Below are 14,153 nucleotides of genomic sequence, written 5' to 3' on the forward strand. Positions count from 1 at the left end.
TATGGGTATTTCTATTTTTCTCCTTTTTCTTCTCGCCATTCCCCAGCTTCTCTTGGCACCCCTGCTCCATCCTTTTTATTTGCCAATGCACTTGAAAGACAGTCAGTATATAGCCAAACTAGCTATATAAGTTAAGTTCAGAAAAAGAGCCTAGTCCAGTCTTTATCGATACACAGGAGCATGTGATACAAACCTGACTGACAAGGACCAACAGTGCAGGAAGTGGTAGGAGGTGGTAACATTTTGAGAGAAGAAGGGGGTCATCATGGACTGCTGCTGCTGCTGCTGCTAAGTTGTGGCAGTTGTGTCCGACTCTGTGCGACCCCATAGACGGCAGCCCACCAGGCTCCCCTGTCCCTGGGATTCTCCAGGCAAGAACACTGGAGTGGCTTGCCATTTCCTCCCCCAATGCATGAAAGTGAAAAGTGAAGTCGCTCAGTCGCTCAGTCGTGACTGACTCTTCATGACCCCATGGACTGCAGCCTACCAGGCTCCCCCTAGCTCCATCATGGGCTAGGCACATATTAAAAAGAGTGGCTATTATACTTGCCAACATTACTTTTCACAGATTATCAAGGTCCTTACATATACAACTTTTTAGGCATTTCTTTTTTTTAAGTTCTAACTAAAGACAAAAATATATTAATGTTGCAATAGTTAAAATAATGAATGCACCAGTATCTAATCTAAGACCGAGTTATTTCAGGTGATTGACAAAATATTAATGCAACAAAATTATTGTTGAGTTAAAATTCCACAAAGTCTGATAGAAAATACTAATAAATTACTCATAAACATGAAGAAAAGAGCATATTAAATTAAAAAATAAAGCCCGCCAATATATATTTATAGCAAATGTTAAGGCCTATAATATTTAAGCTGGTAAGAAGAGGATAAGATGGTTGGATCACATCATCAACTCACTGGACATGAGTCTGAGCAAACTCCAGGAGATGGTAAAGGACAGGGAAGTCTGGCATGCTGCAATTCATGGAGCCGCAGAGTCAGACATGACTGAAAGACTGAACAACAACAAAGAAAATATTGTGTCAACTAAAATGACAAAAGATATGAAAATATATTTTTATAAATTCTTAAAATATATATATATAAATTTTATAAAATATTATATATAATAAAACAAATATTTATGTTTATACATGAAATGCTTCATTCAGCACAATCCATCAAATTATTTTCACTGCCAGGGATAAAGGGTCAATCTACTATTCATTGCTCACAACCATGTGACCACAGATGTTGTGTCCAAAATGACTTTAAAGATATTTTACTACATAAGAAAAAGTAGAATTTCTGAAATGCAAAGTTTATTATATGTTATTTTGTTTTAGCCTTGTATATTCCAAAGTATACAAGGCTAAAACATTGTATATTTCGAAAACCAATTCAGCAGAATTTAATTCTATGTTAATTCCTCTAAAAATGCATTGCCTTTATATGTCATAACTTCTATAATTAAAATAACATTGACTTCACACTAATTTTGCAAAAATGAGATACATTTATTGGAATGTTAGATTGTCATTGATTACAGCAATAATATGAGCTCTTGGTTGTGCTCTACCTCATTCTGTGTTCTACCTCAATTTTTGATGGGACATAGGGAAATCAAATAAATGAATATTATATTTATGAGTTATACATGGATACCTATTATTTACATTAACTATTTGTTATCTATTAAATATTTATCTCTCTATATAGTATATTTCTTGTATATTTTCTGTATGTGTATTTTTCATCTTTCTCTAATAGGAGTTTATTGAGAGACAAGAACAAATCTTTCCAAAGTAATAAATAAATCTGATAATCTTAGGTTCAGTTAATATAAAAACTATTAACTATGAGGGCTAACTGTAAGATAGATATTAGACCAATTGCTGGAAATGCAAAGGTGAGATTCTGCTTGCAGGAATCTTAAAAGATAGTAAGGTGAAGACAGGTTAATAAAAGTAAAATATAGTAAAGTGTAAACAAGACAATTAAAACATGGTGTAGGAAAAAGCTAAAAGAAGGAACTCTGGGACTATAGGTAAAGGGCCCTTTCAATAAATGGGGAAATAGAGAAGACGATACTTAAATTGAATCTTGCCAGGCACCTCACTTAGATGATAAATAGCTGATGACATATGTTTGGCTTTCATCTTTTAGATTTTATTTATAAATTATTGTAACATATATATTTGAGAGCAAGACTTTCTTCTGCAAATATCAGCTATCTTTAAGGGAGAATAATCTGTTAGTGGCAATCTAAACTCAGAAATCAAGTGCAGCTTTTTAATCCTAGTTATGTGAGACCTGATATATAATTTAATAAATGATCTGGTTTAATCAATGGCACCATTTAGATAGCATAAATGTCATAAAAAATAACTTTTAATACACGATCTAGCTGCTCTAGCCATAGTAACCCAGAGTTCAAGAATTGGTCAGCATTAAATACTAGCAGAATAATAAATGAGTGATAAACTTCCAAATGATTTTTTTCCCAAAAGTGAAGTCAGGGAAATACTGCACAAGTTGCAAAAGTTCCTATAAAACTATTAATCTTCCAAGATATTTGGAAGTATGCATTTTCTTAAAAAAGAAAAAAGGAAATAAACAGAAGGCTTCTGATTTACTAACAGTTGATATACAGATTAAAACTGCTACCAACATTTATCACTGAAATATTGAAAATGTATTTGTAAGATATCATTTATGAGTCTTATAACAGGTACCTGCAATGCCTTATTTACTCTTTCAGATTTATGCTTTTTTCAGATTAAATACCTAGAACATAGCTTCCAAACTGATATGTGAAAGCTGAAGCACAATCACTTAACAATTACATGTAAAGTAGAGCAGCAGATCTTAAGAAGTCAAAATTCTGAAACCAGCAATGTATAACAGAAGAGAAAGAATGTGAAAAATAAAATGATAGACATATAGAGATCATAAAGGTAGAGCCTATGGTTGCAAATTCCAAGAGATCACCATGGGCATCCTAGTTTTTCAGACTTACTGAGTAATGCTCATAGTGAAAGTCACTCAGTCGTGTCTGAATCTTTGAGACTCCCTGGACTATATAGTCCATGGACTTCTCCAGGCCAGAATATAGGAGTGGGTAACCTTTCCCTTGGAGAAGGCAATGGCAACCCACTCCAGTACTCTTGCCTGGAAAATCCTATGGACGGAGGAGCCTGATAGGCTGCAGTCTGTGGGGTCGCTAAGAGTCGGACATAACTGAGCGACTTCACTTTCACTTTTTACTTTCATGCTTTGGAGAAGGAAATGGCAGCCCACTCCAGTGTTCTTGCCTGGAGAATCCCAGGGACAGGGGAGCCTAGTGGACTGCTGTCTACGGGGTCGCACAGAGTCGGACACGACTGAAGCGACTTAGCAGCAGCAGCAGCAACCTTTCCCTTCTCCAGGGGATCTTCCCAACCCAGGGATGGAACACAGGTCTCCCACATTGCAGGCGGATTCTTTACCAGCTGAGCCACAAGGGAAACCAGAGAACACTGGAGTGGGTAGCCTATCCCTTCTCCAGGGGATCTTCCGGACCCAGGAATCAAACCGGCGTCTCCCACGTTGCAGGTGGATTCTTTACCTACTGAGCTATCAATGCTCATAATAGAAGAACAAAATCATCAAGAAAATGTTATATAAGCTATGATGAAGGGGACATGGAGATGAATAATTCACTTTGTATTTCAATTGCAACATTAAAATGCCTTCAATTTGTTTGAATATGAAGGAAAAATGATATTTATCTGAAAATTCACTTATGTGCACCACTGCAATTCACAATTTCAAAAACTATAGAATGTATCCTCATTTTAATTTTGCTTTGGTAATTTGCACTTTAGCAAGCTGTATTTTATAAATTTCTTATCTTTAAATCTGAAGACATTTTCAAGAGTTGTATGATTAAGTTAGCTAAAAATGCTGTCATATCAAATCTTTTTCCACATATGTCCTCTCATTGATATACTATTAAATATATTTTCTCTAGATAAATTATAAAAATTAATGACCAGATCAATAAAACTCAATATAATATGCCCATGATGAGTTACCAGGACCTAGAATGCATTGCATTTTCAAGAAAACTCACTTTATATAGTTCAACCAACAATTTGATCATGGTAATCATTTGAAGTTCTTTAAATGTAATTTTTCACTTCATTTTTTCCATAATTGAAGTCTTATCTGAAAATAATGCTTATTATTACCCATATAAATAAAAATTAAGATTTTAATACAGAGTAGAATATTTAATTAGATACACTCTGAAAAAAAATACTGACCTCTACATCAAGCTTTCCATATTGAATTGCATATTGTCTTAAGCATTATTAATATTTTGCTTGAGCATTATATCTTAAATTCACTAATTTCATTCAAAAACCACTTCATTTCTGCCTTTATTCTAAACAATATCCTTTTATTCTAACCAAAGATTTAGTATTTATTGTATTCTCTAAAAAGCATTGTGGATTTAATTTTTTCTATAGAAAATGAAAAATGCAATGATATTTTGAAGTTTGGGCAACATGCCATGAACATAAAATGATACCAACTTATTTTTCTCTACTAATATTTCTATATGACATGGAAACCATGATTTCAGCTTATTTTATTTTCCCCTACAAATATCTTTTTTATGACCTAACAGTATATTGCTTGATATATCTTATGAGAACATCCCCAATCCTTTTGGTCATATTTTTAAAATATACTCATTACACAGACTTAGTTGAACCTAGATATTTACCCAACTGATTTTAAAATGTATACCCACATAAAACCTGCCCATGTGTGTTTATAACAACTTTATCCATAATTGACAAGATCCTGTTTAAAGGTGAATATATAAACCAAATGTGATACATCTACATCATAGAAATTTTTTCAGAATTAAAAAGAAATAAGCTATGAAGGAATAAAAGACATAGATGAATTTCAGATTAATATTTCTTTGTGAAAGAAAGAAACCATTATGAAAGTCCACATACTCCATAATATTGCTATTGCTAAGTCACTTCAGTCGTGTCCGACTCTGTGTGACCCCATAGACAGCAGCCCACCAGGCTCCCCCGTCCCTGGGATTCTCTAGGCAAGAACACTGGAGTGGGTTGCCATTGCCTTCTCCATTGCATGAAAAGTGAAAAATGAAAATGAAGTTGCTCAGTTGTGTCCAACTCTTTGCGACCCCATGGACTGCAGCCTACCAGGCTCCTCCATCCATGGGATTTTCCAGGCAAGAGTACTGGAGTGGGGTACCATTGCCTTCTCCATAATATGACTTTCTGAAAAGATAAAACTAAAGACACAATAAATAGTCTAGTGTTTACCATCAGTACAAGAGAAGGGAAAAGGTTGAATAGATCAAGCATATTTTTTAAGACAGCAAAGCTATTCTAACTCATTGGAAAAGACCCTGAAGCTGAGAAACACTGAAGGCAAAGGAGAAGATGGTGGCAGATGATGAGACGATTGGCTAGCATTCAAGTTCAATGGACATGAACTTGGGCAAACTCTGGGAGATAGTGAGGGCCAGGGAGGCCTGGCATGCTGCAGTGCATGGGGTTGCAAAGAGTCAGACAGGACTTAGTGACTGAACAACCATAAAAACAAAGCTATTTGGAAAGATGCTGCAATAGTGGATACATAACACTACAAAAAATTCAACCTTAACATATGCCATTTAAAAAAAGTTAAAAAAAAAAAACCCACAGAGGATTCTAAATTCCAGAATAGAATGCAAATGTGGCAAAATATTGCACAGAATTGCAAGTATATGAAACAATCCAACTGAAGAAGACAAGGGGAAACAATTGCTGAATTACCCAACTTTGGAAATGAATAGGTTCTGTAAGACTAAAGTCAAAGAAACCATTATGTCTATAGGCACTGAACTTTGATATAGTTGTTTCCCATGGACATAGGGGTTAACAATTCTGATATTGCCATACATGTGTCCTAGAACTGAACAATTAAGTAAAATGGTAACAGAACGTGGGATAACATTTTTCATTATTCAAGTGGGATTTCACAAATAAACAAAGGAAGGAGGCTGAAATCATTAATATGATAATTAATTGGAGTTGGACATCAGTAAGAATTCATGTTCAGTTTGATACAGATACAGAGGAATACAAAAAGAAGTACACAAATGTGTATATACTAAAGATATTATGCACACACATATCTCCTTGCTGTGTCAGGTAGAAGCAAAGTCATTCCAGTAACAAGGAACACATTTAGCACTCAAATCCAAATTTCTAATACCATTAACCAGCAAACAGAACCAGAGGTCCTTGGAGAAATGACTGATTCTAGTACCAGGGTAGGAAGTACACAGGTTAAGGCTAGAGTATCTAATAATACCAAAAAGTAAGAAAGTACTTTTTAAAAAAGCATGATAATATGGTTATGTTAGAGACAAAGGAGCCAACTGAAACATCCTTCAATGGCTAAAACTGAACTAATTTGAGGAAAAAAATAAGTAAAGTATATTAAATTATAGCTTGAAGTGTAAAATAAATAACTGTGAGTCCGGCCTGATGAAGAAATGAATAAAGGAAGGAAGATAGGCCAAATTCATTATACAAATGAATTATAAATAATAATAATATATACTACAGATGAAGAAGGTGAAGCATGACTCTTCACTCCCTTAAATGTAGGTTGTGTATAACAGCTTCCTTGCAGAGGGTTGGAAGAAAAAAGAAAAACTTCACAGTAAAGAAAACTGACAAATACTACCTCAGTCAAGTATTGAAGATTAACATCAAAAGCAATGTCATAGAGAAAACAGGTAATTAATATGATGTGATGAGAATGTCACTTTAACTTTGTCTTTCACTTCAAAACCTATAATACTAGTCTAATTGTGAGGAAAACACCTGACCAATATAAACTGAAGATTCTACAAAATCTCGATCAGTATTCTTCAAAACTCTCAGTTCAGTTCAGTTCAGTCACTCAGTCATGTCTGACTCTTTGCGACCCCATGAATCACAGCACGCCAGGCCTCCCTGTCCATCACCAACTCCTGGAGTTCACTCAAACTCAAATCCATTGAGTCAGTGATGTCATCCAACCATCTCATCCTCTGTCGTCCCTTTTTCCTCCTGCCCCCAATCCCTCCCAGCATCAGGGTCTTTTCCAATGGGTCAACTCTTCGCATGAGGTGGGCAAAGTACTGGAGTTTCAGCTTAGGCATCATTCCTTTCAAAGAAATCCCAGGGCTGATCTCCTTCAGAATGGACTGGTTGGATCTCCTTGCAGTCCAAGGGACTCTCAAGAGTCTTCTCCAACACCACAGTTCAAAAGCATCAATTCTTCGGCACTCAGCCTTCTTCACAGTCCAACTCTTGCATCCATACATGACTACTGGAAAAACCATAGCCTTGACTAGACTCTCAAGGTTACCAGAAACAAGGAAAGCCCGAGAGACTCTTCTACCCAAGAGAAACTAAGGAAGTATGATGAATTAACGTAATACATTATCCTGAAAGGGACACTGAACAGTAACAAAACATTAGTGTGCAGTGAATGTGTCCTCAGTTGTGTCAGACTCTTTGCCACCCTTTGGACTGTAGCACTTCAGGCTCCTCATCCATTGAATCTTCCAGACAAGAATACTGGAAGACTACAATTTCCCACTCCAGGGGATCTTCCTGACCCAGGGATCAAACTCAGTCTCCTTCACTGGCAGGTAGATTTTTTACTCTTGGCGACACCTGGAGAATCTGCCAGCAATGCATGCGACGCAAGAGACACAAGTTTGATTCCTGGTTGGGGAAGACACCCTAGAAGAGGAAATGGTGACTCACTCCATTATTCTTGCGTAAAAAAGTCCCAGGGACAGAGGAGCCTGGAGGGCTACAGTCCAAAGGGTCACAAAGAGTCAGACACAACTGAGCATACCCAAATAACAAAACATTAGGTAAAACAAAACATTTTATTAAAAAAAATCCGGATGAAACATGGACCTTAGTTAATAATAACATATACTGATGCATGATTCCTGAATTGTGAAACCTTAATGATAGCAATGAGTTAATAAGAGTAACAGTGTGGGCTATATAAAATCTCTGTACTATCTTTACTACTTTTTTGTAAGTTTAAAACTGAAATAAAAACTTTATTAAAATGAATGAATTGAAAAGTATACACACAAATACCCACATAATGGCAATATGTCTCATGCATAGTCATGTATATGTCTATTACTCAACATTACAAAGTAACCTACAACACCTCTCATATCACTTAATAATATTAATCTAATAGTAATTAAAATTTTAGACATGCAAGGCGATCTTATTTTAAGAAACATTTGTTCTTTAATTAGAGACTATAACAACTATATGTTACCAGGAATTTTTTTATATGCTTTCTGCCCAAATTAAATGATGAGTAGAGCAATGTATTCAACATAGAATTTCTGTACCACTTGATTAAATTATTATAAACTAGTCCTATCTGTATTGTTAGATAAGATTGTAAGCTTTTGACTAAATCACCCCAAATTGATGAAGTTGGAATATATATAATCATGTCCTCAGTTTACACAATGATTTTGTATTTCAGTTAAAGTTTATTCAATGAACAGTACACTTCTGATTAATATCTTATATGGTAAATATTGACAATCAATTGAAATTATGATTTTATTAATGCAGTAGACTTAAGTGCTAAGTTGCTTCAGTCGTGTCTGACTCTTTGCAACTTGATGGTCTGTAGCCCACCAGGTTTCTCTGTAAATGGGATTTTCCAGGCAAGAATACTAGAGTGGGTTGCCATTTCCTTCTCCAGGGGATCTTTCTGACCCAGGTTTCAAACCCGGGTCTTATGTCTTATGGCTTGTGTCTTCTGTCTCCCGCATTGGCAGGTGGTTTCTCTATCACTCATGCCCCTGGGAAGCATGTAGACATATGTGAACAATGTTGAAGAAAAAATTTTGTCACTTGTCAAAGTGATAAGACTTTACTCAGGACTATTATGATAGATGTCAAGACCATGATAATATGGGAAGTGATAGGGCTCAATACTGAATACAACAAAGAAAAGTGAGGATTTCTAGCCAAGGAGCAGAGTATGAAGTTAGTAGATAGAAAATTACCAAGGAGACATAAAAGGTAAGGAGATTATTGCTAAACCAGCAAAATTCTTACTGAGGCCAACTAGGATGATCAGAGATCAATGGTGTGGAATAAGAAATTTGATCAGATATGGAGGGTGATTGGGTATTCAAGGGTAAAAGATTCTTCCTGCAAAACTGAACTGGACAGACCAAAGATAAGGCTCTAGGGCAAGGCTTAGATGAAAAGAGGGCTTAGAGAAGTCTGTCTCAAGTTTGGACAATGAGAGGTGTCGTAGGTTACTTTGGAATGTTGAGTAATATACATAGGCATGACTATGCATGAGGCATATTACCATTATGTGGGTATTTGTGTGTATATTTTTCAATTGTATTGTCAGTTGAAACAACCAATTTACATACTCATATTAATGCAGTTAAGACAATATGTAAGCCATATTTGTTATTCTTGAGGTGACTTCAAAGACAATTTCATATTTTCAGTCCAGATAACTGTTTCAATATGAATCTATATTTAGATACAAATAAAAAATAAATTTCTGTCATTAGGTTTACAGTGTATAAATATATATGTTCTTTTTAGATATATAACTTATGGGACTATATGAAAAAGTCTATGTGGAGATTTATTTTAATCACAGAAATATTCCATGGAGAGCCAGCCACCCAATATTTGTTCTGCCTATCAGCCTACTCAAAGCACACACAGAAAAAAAAAACAGATTTTTACAGAGGAAGGCTTTTCCAGCTGTTAGTTCTGTGGTACCTATAGGAGTATGGGACTTCTTTCAAATGCCTGCTGTGAGCCTCAATTGACCTACACTCCAGAGGAATGATCTAGCCTTACCTGGAGGCTATGGAGGAGCACTGACTTGAACTACCCAGTAATTTCTGACACCCAGTGAAGTTTATTTAATAAGGTTTGAAATTCTCTTGTATATTGTCACCCTGCTTATTTAACTTATATGCAGAGTACATCATGAGAAACACTGGGCTGGAAGAAGCACAAGCTGGAATCAAGATTGCAGGGGGAAACATCAATAACTTCAGATATGCAGATGACACCACCCTCATGGCAGAAAGTGAAAAAGAACTAAAGAGCCTTTTGATGAAAGAGGAGAGTGAAAAAGTTGGCTTAAAGCTCAACATTCAGAAAACTAAGATCATGGCATCTGACCCCATCACTTCATGGCAAATAGCAGGGGAAACAGTGAAAACCATAACAGACTTTACTTCTTTGTGCTCCAAAATCACTGCAGATGGTGACTGCAGCCATGAAATTAAGACACTTGCTCCTTGGAAGAAAAGCTATGGCCAACCTAGACAGCATATTAAAAAGCAGAGACATTACTTTGTCAACAAAGGTCCGTCTAGTCAAGGCCATAGTTTTTCCAGTAGTCTTGTATGGATGTTAGAATCAGACCATAAAGAAAGCTGAGTGCTGAAGAATTGATGCTTTTGAACTGTAATGCATTCGAGAAGACTCTTGAGATTCTCTTGGACTGCAAGGATATCCAACCAGTCCATCCTAAAGGAAATTAGTCTTGAATATTTATTGGAAGGACTGATGTTGAAGCTGAAGCTCCAATACTTTGGCCACCTGATGCGAAGAACTGACTCAATTGAAAAGACCCTGATGCTCGGAAAGATTGAAGGCAGGAGAAGAAGGGGACAAAAGAGGATGAGATGGTTGGTTGGCATCACCGACTCAATGGACATGAGTTTGAGTAAACTCCAGGAGTTGGTGATGGACAGGGAGGCCTGGCATGCTTCAGTCCAAGGGGGTCACAAAGAGTTAGACACAACAGAGCGACTGAACCAAACTGAAATCCTCTGCTAAATTTTTCATTTACTGGGTGTTTTCCTTTATCCCTAGAGCATCTTTTAGAGTTATCCTTTCATCTTTATTGTTACACTCCTTATAACAGCTTAATAATCCTCTATCATAACCTTACTCTATCTAAAATACTATGTGCATCCTCTTTCTTGGTTAGACTGAGATTGATATGTCCTGTAAAACCTTCTCCTCAGAACTTACTTAAAATAGAAGATGGACAGATGAATGAATGGACAGATGGATGGAAGGGTGAAAGGATATAAGGTAAATAGATAGATAAGACATAAAATTTACATATATATTGTGTTACTTTGTATTGTGCAAATGAAACGCAACATTTATTAACAAATTGAATCAAATACACAGAAATACATTTTGACTTCCCACTTAATTCCCTAAACACCTGCATAAAATTCCATACAATTCAGCATTATAATATTATTGAAATATATGGAGAGGATTTAGTTAGAAAACTTAAGATTTCTGCATTAAAAAAAAAAGACTTGAAAATGTTCAGTGTATTTCTTCTTACTTATTAGGAGAAAAAACAGCTTTTATTGACTCCTTTGGAATGAGATTTTCTTTCCAGTGATTCAAAATAACAAGTGGCACATCTAAATGGACAAGTATATAAAAATGTAAAAAAGACAATAAGGTGGACCTTTGTTTAACTGTCTTGAGACCCAAGAAAATGACTGCCATTAGACTATTTGTTCTACGAGTACGTAAATACCAATCTGATTTTAGTCCCAATATATAAAATATATTCTTAATTACATAAGTATTAAAATACATTTCATTTTAATATATTAAATAAGATGTTTGTTAAATTCACTTAATTAGGAGATTCATTCATTTAGAAGGGAGTTTAATATAAAAACTACAAACGTGAGTTTGAGTGAACTCTGGGAGTTGGTGATAGACAGGGAGGCCTGGCGTGTTGCAATTCATGGGGTCACAAAGAATCGGACATGACTGAGCGACTGAACCGAACAGAACTGAAGGAGAAAACACTCCATTAGAGTATTTATTTGGAAATAATTTTTCCATTCCATTTTACGTGGAAAGCAAGTAGAATGAATCTACATGATTAAAATCTAATGGTAAGTATACCAAAAACTCTATAATAGAGTTTTGAGTAAGTACTACTCACCCAAGTTAGCATAATCACTTTTTTTTAAATTAAAAGCTATTCTCTTTTTAAATGCTATTTTCAACACCAATGGAATTTAATTCAAGCAAAATAAAATTTTTATTAGTACTTGGAAAGTATCTAAAATTTTCCCATACATGCCTAATATTTTCTAAAATATAAATTAATTAAAATATTATAGAATATTAACTATTAAATATACTTCTAAATTAGAAGGAAAAAATTAGATTATTTTTGCCTAAAGAAATAAAGCATACCTCCAATTAGGAAAACTTTTCAATATTATTTAGAATAAAGAATTCTAAATATCCTACTTTCTCTAAAGTATGTATTGCTATAGCAAACACTCCTTATAAAGAGGATTTATTTTAATCTCTCTAAAAACAAATATTAACACAAATAATATTGATAAAATTAATATGGTTAATGTTCATAACAGGAAAAATTTTAAATCATGATAAATGTAGACATTTCCATAGTTGAAACTTTTACAAATAAGATTTTTACAAAGGCTACTAATGAATATATTTATCAGTGTGCTTAACCTAATGTCTGTGCAAAATTTGGGGGAATTCAAATATACACAAAAACTGCAAATAGCATCCATTGACCCTTGGCTAATAATAAGGCAGAATCTATTGTTAATGTATAAACTTCAGCAATGAAAAGGCAAAAAAACAAAATTCATGAACTAGTCTTTTTTTTTTTGGCTGTTACTATCAGCTATAATTAGGTTCATTCTCATTCTTGTCCAACACTTTGTGACCACATGTACTGTAGCATGCTAGGTTCTTCTGTCCATAGGATCATCCAGGCAAGAATTGGTTGAGTTTCCATTTCCTTCTCCAGAATTAGGAACATATACTGCAAAAACTTTACAAATCATGTTTAATGAACATTGTGTTTTTGTTATTGTGTTCGGTCATTGAGCTGTGTTCAGTGAGCTGAGTTGCCAGGCTCCCCAGTCCTTCACTGTCTCACATAGTTTGCTCAAATCCATGTCACTTAAGTCAATGATGCTATTTAACCATCTCATCTACTGCTGCCCCCTTCTCCTCTTGCCCTCAATCTTTCTCAGCATCAAGGTCTTTTCCAATGAGTTGGTTCTTCACATCAGGTGGCCAGTGTATTGGAGCATCAGCTTCAGCATCACTCCTTCCAGTGAATATTCAGGGCTGATTTATTTTATGATTGACTGGTTTGGTCTCCTTGCTCTCTAAGGGACACTCAAGAGTCTTCTCCAGCACAATTTGAAAGCATCTATTCTTCGGCACTCAGCCTTCTTTATGTTGCACCTCTCACATCCATACATGACTACTGCAAAAAACATGCAATGACTATATGGACCTTTGTCAGTAAAGTGATGTCTCTGCTTTTTTAATACAATGCATAGTTTTGTCACAGCTTTTCGTCCAAGGAAGAGGTGTGTTTTAATTTCGTGGCTGCAGTCATAATCTGCAGTGATTTTGGAGCCCAAGAAAGTAAAACTTGTCAGTGTTTCCACTCTTTTCCTCTTCTATTTGTCATGAAGTGTTGGGACCAGATCTTAGTTTCTTGAATATTGAGTCTCAAGCCAGCTTTTTCACTCTCCTCTTTTACTTTCATCAGGTGGCTTTTTAGTTCCTCTTTACTTTCTGCCTTTAGAGAGGTATCATCTGTATATCTGAGGTTGTTGATATTTCTCCTGGCATTCTTGATTCCACCTTGTGCTTCATCCAGCCCAGCGTTTCTCATGATATATTCTGCATATAAGTTAAATAAGCAGAGTGACAATACAAATCCTTGTCATATTCCTTTCCCAATTTAAAGCAGTCAGCTGTTCAGTTAAAACTGTTGCCTCTTGATTCATATTCACGTTTCTCAGGACACAAGTAATGTTGTCTGGTATTCCCATCTCATTAAGAATTTTCCACAGCTTTTTTTGTGATCCACACAGTCAAAGGCTTTTTATTGTCAATCAAGCAATAGTAAATATATTTCTGTAATTTCTATGCTTTTTCTATGATCCAATGAATGTTGGCAATTTGATCTCTTGTTCCTCTGCT

At 35.3% G+C, this 14,153-nt stretch overlaps 1 long non-coding RNA gene across 5 annotated transcripts in view; it reads right to left on the minus strand.

Moving 5' to 3' along the window:
• LOC147373935 (uncharacterized) overlaps positions 1-14,153 on the minus strand; it is a 197,376-nt gene that overhangs the window by 27,559 nt on the left and 155,664 nt on the right. For 3 of the 5 annotated variants that reach the window (XR_015162244.1, XR_015162243.1, XR_015162247.1), the window contains one exon: positions 925-1,022. The exons of the other annotated variants lie outside the window; for them this stretch is intronic. This is a non-coding gene — a long non-coding RNA (uncharacterized LOC147373935). The remainder of the gene's footprint in view (positions 1-924; positions 1,023-14,153) is intronic. 5 annotated transcript variants of the gene reach the window in all.

Source organism: Bos grunniens, chromosome 4 (genome assembly GCF_055505025.1).
Source record: "Bos grunniens cultivar Pamir isolate PY7600 chromosome 4, Bosgru_T2T1.0, whole genome shotgun sequence".
Lineage (NCBI taxonomy): Eukaryota > Metazoa > Chordata > Mammalia > Artiodactyla > Bovidae > Bos > Bos grunniens.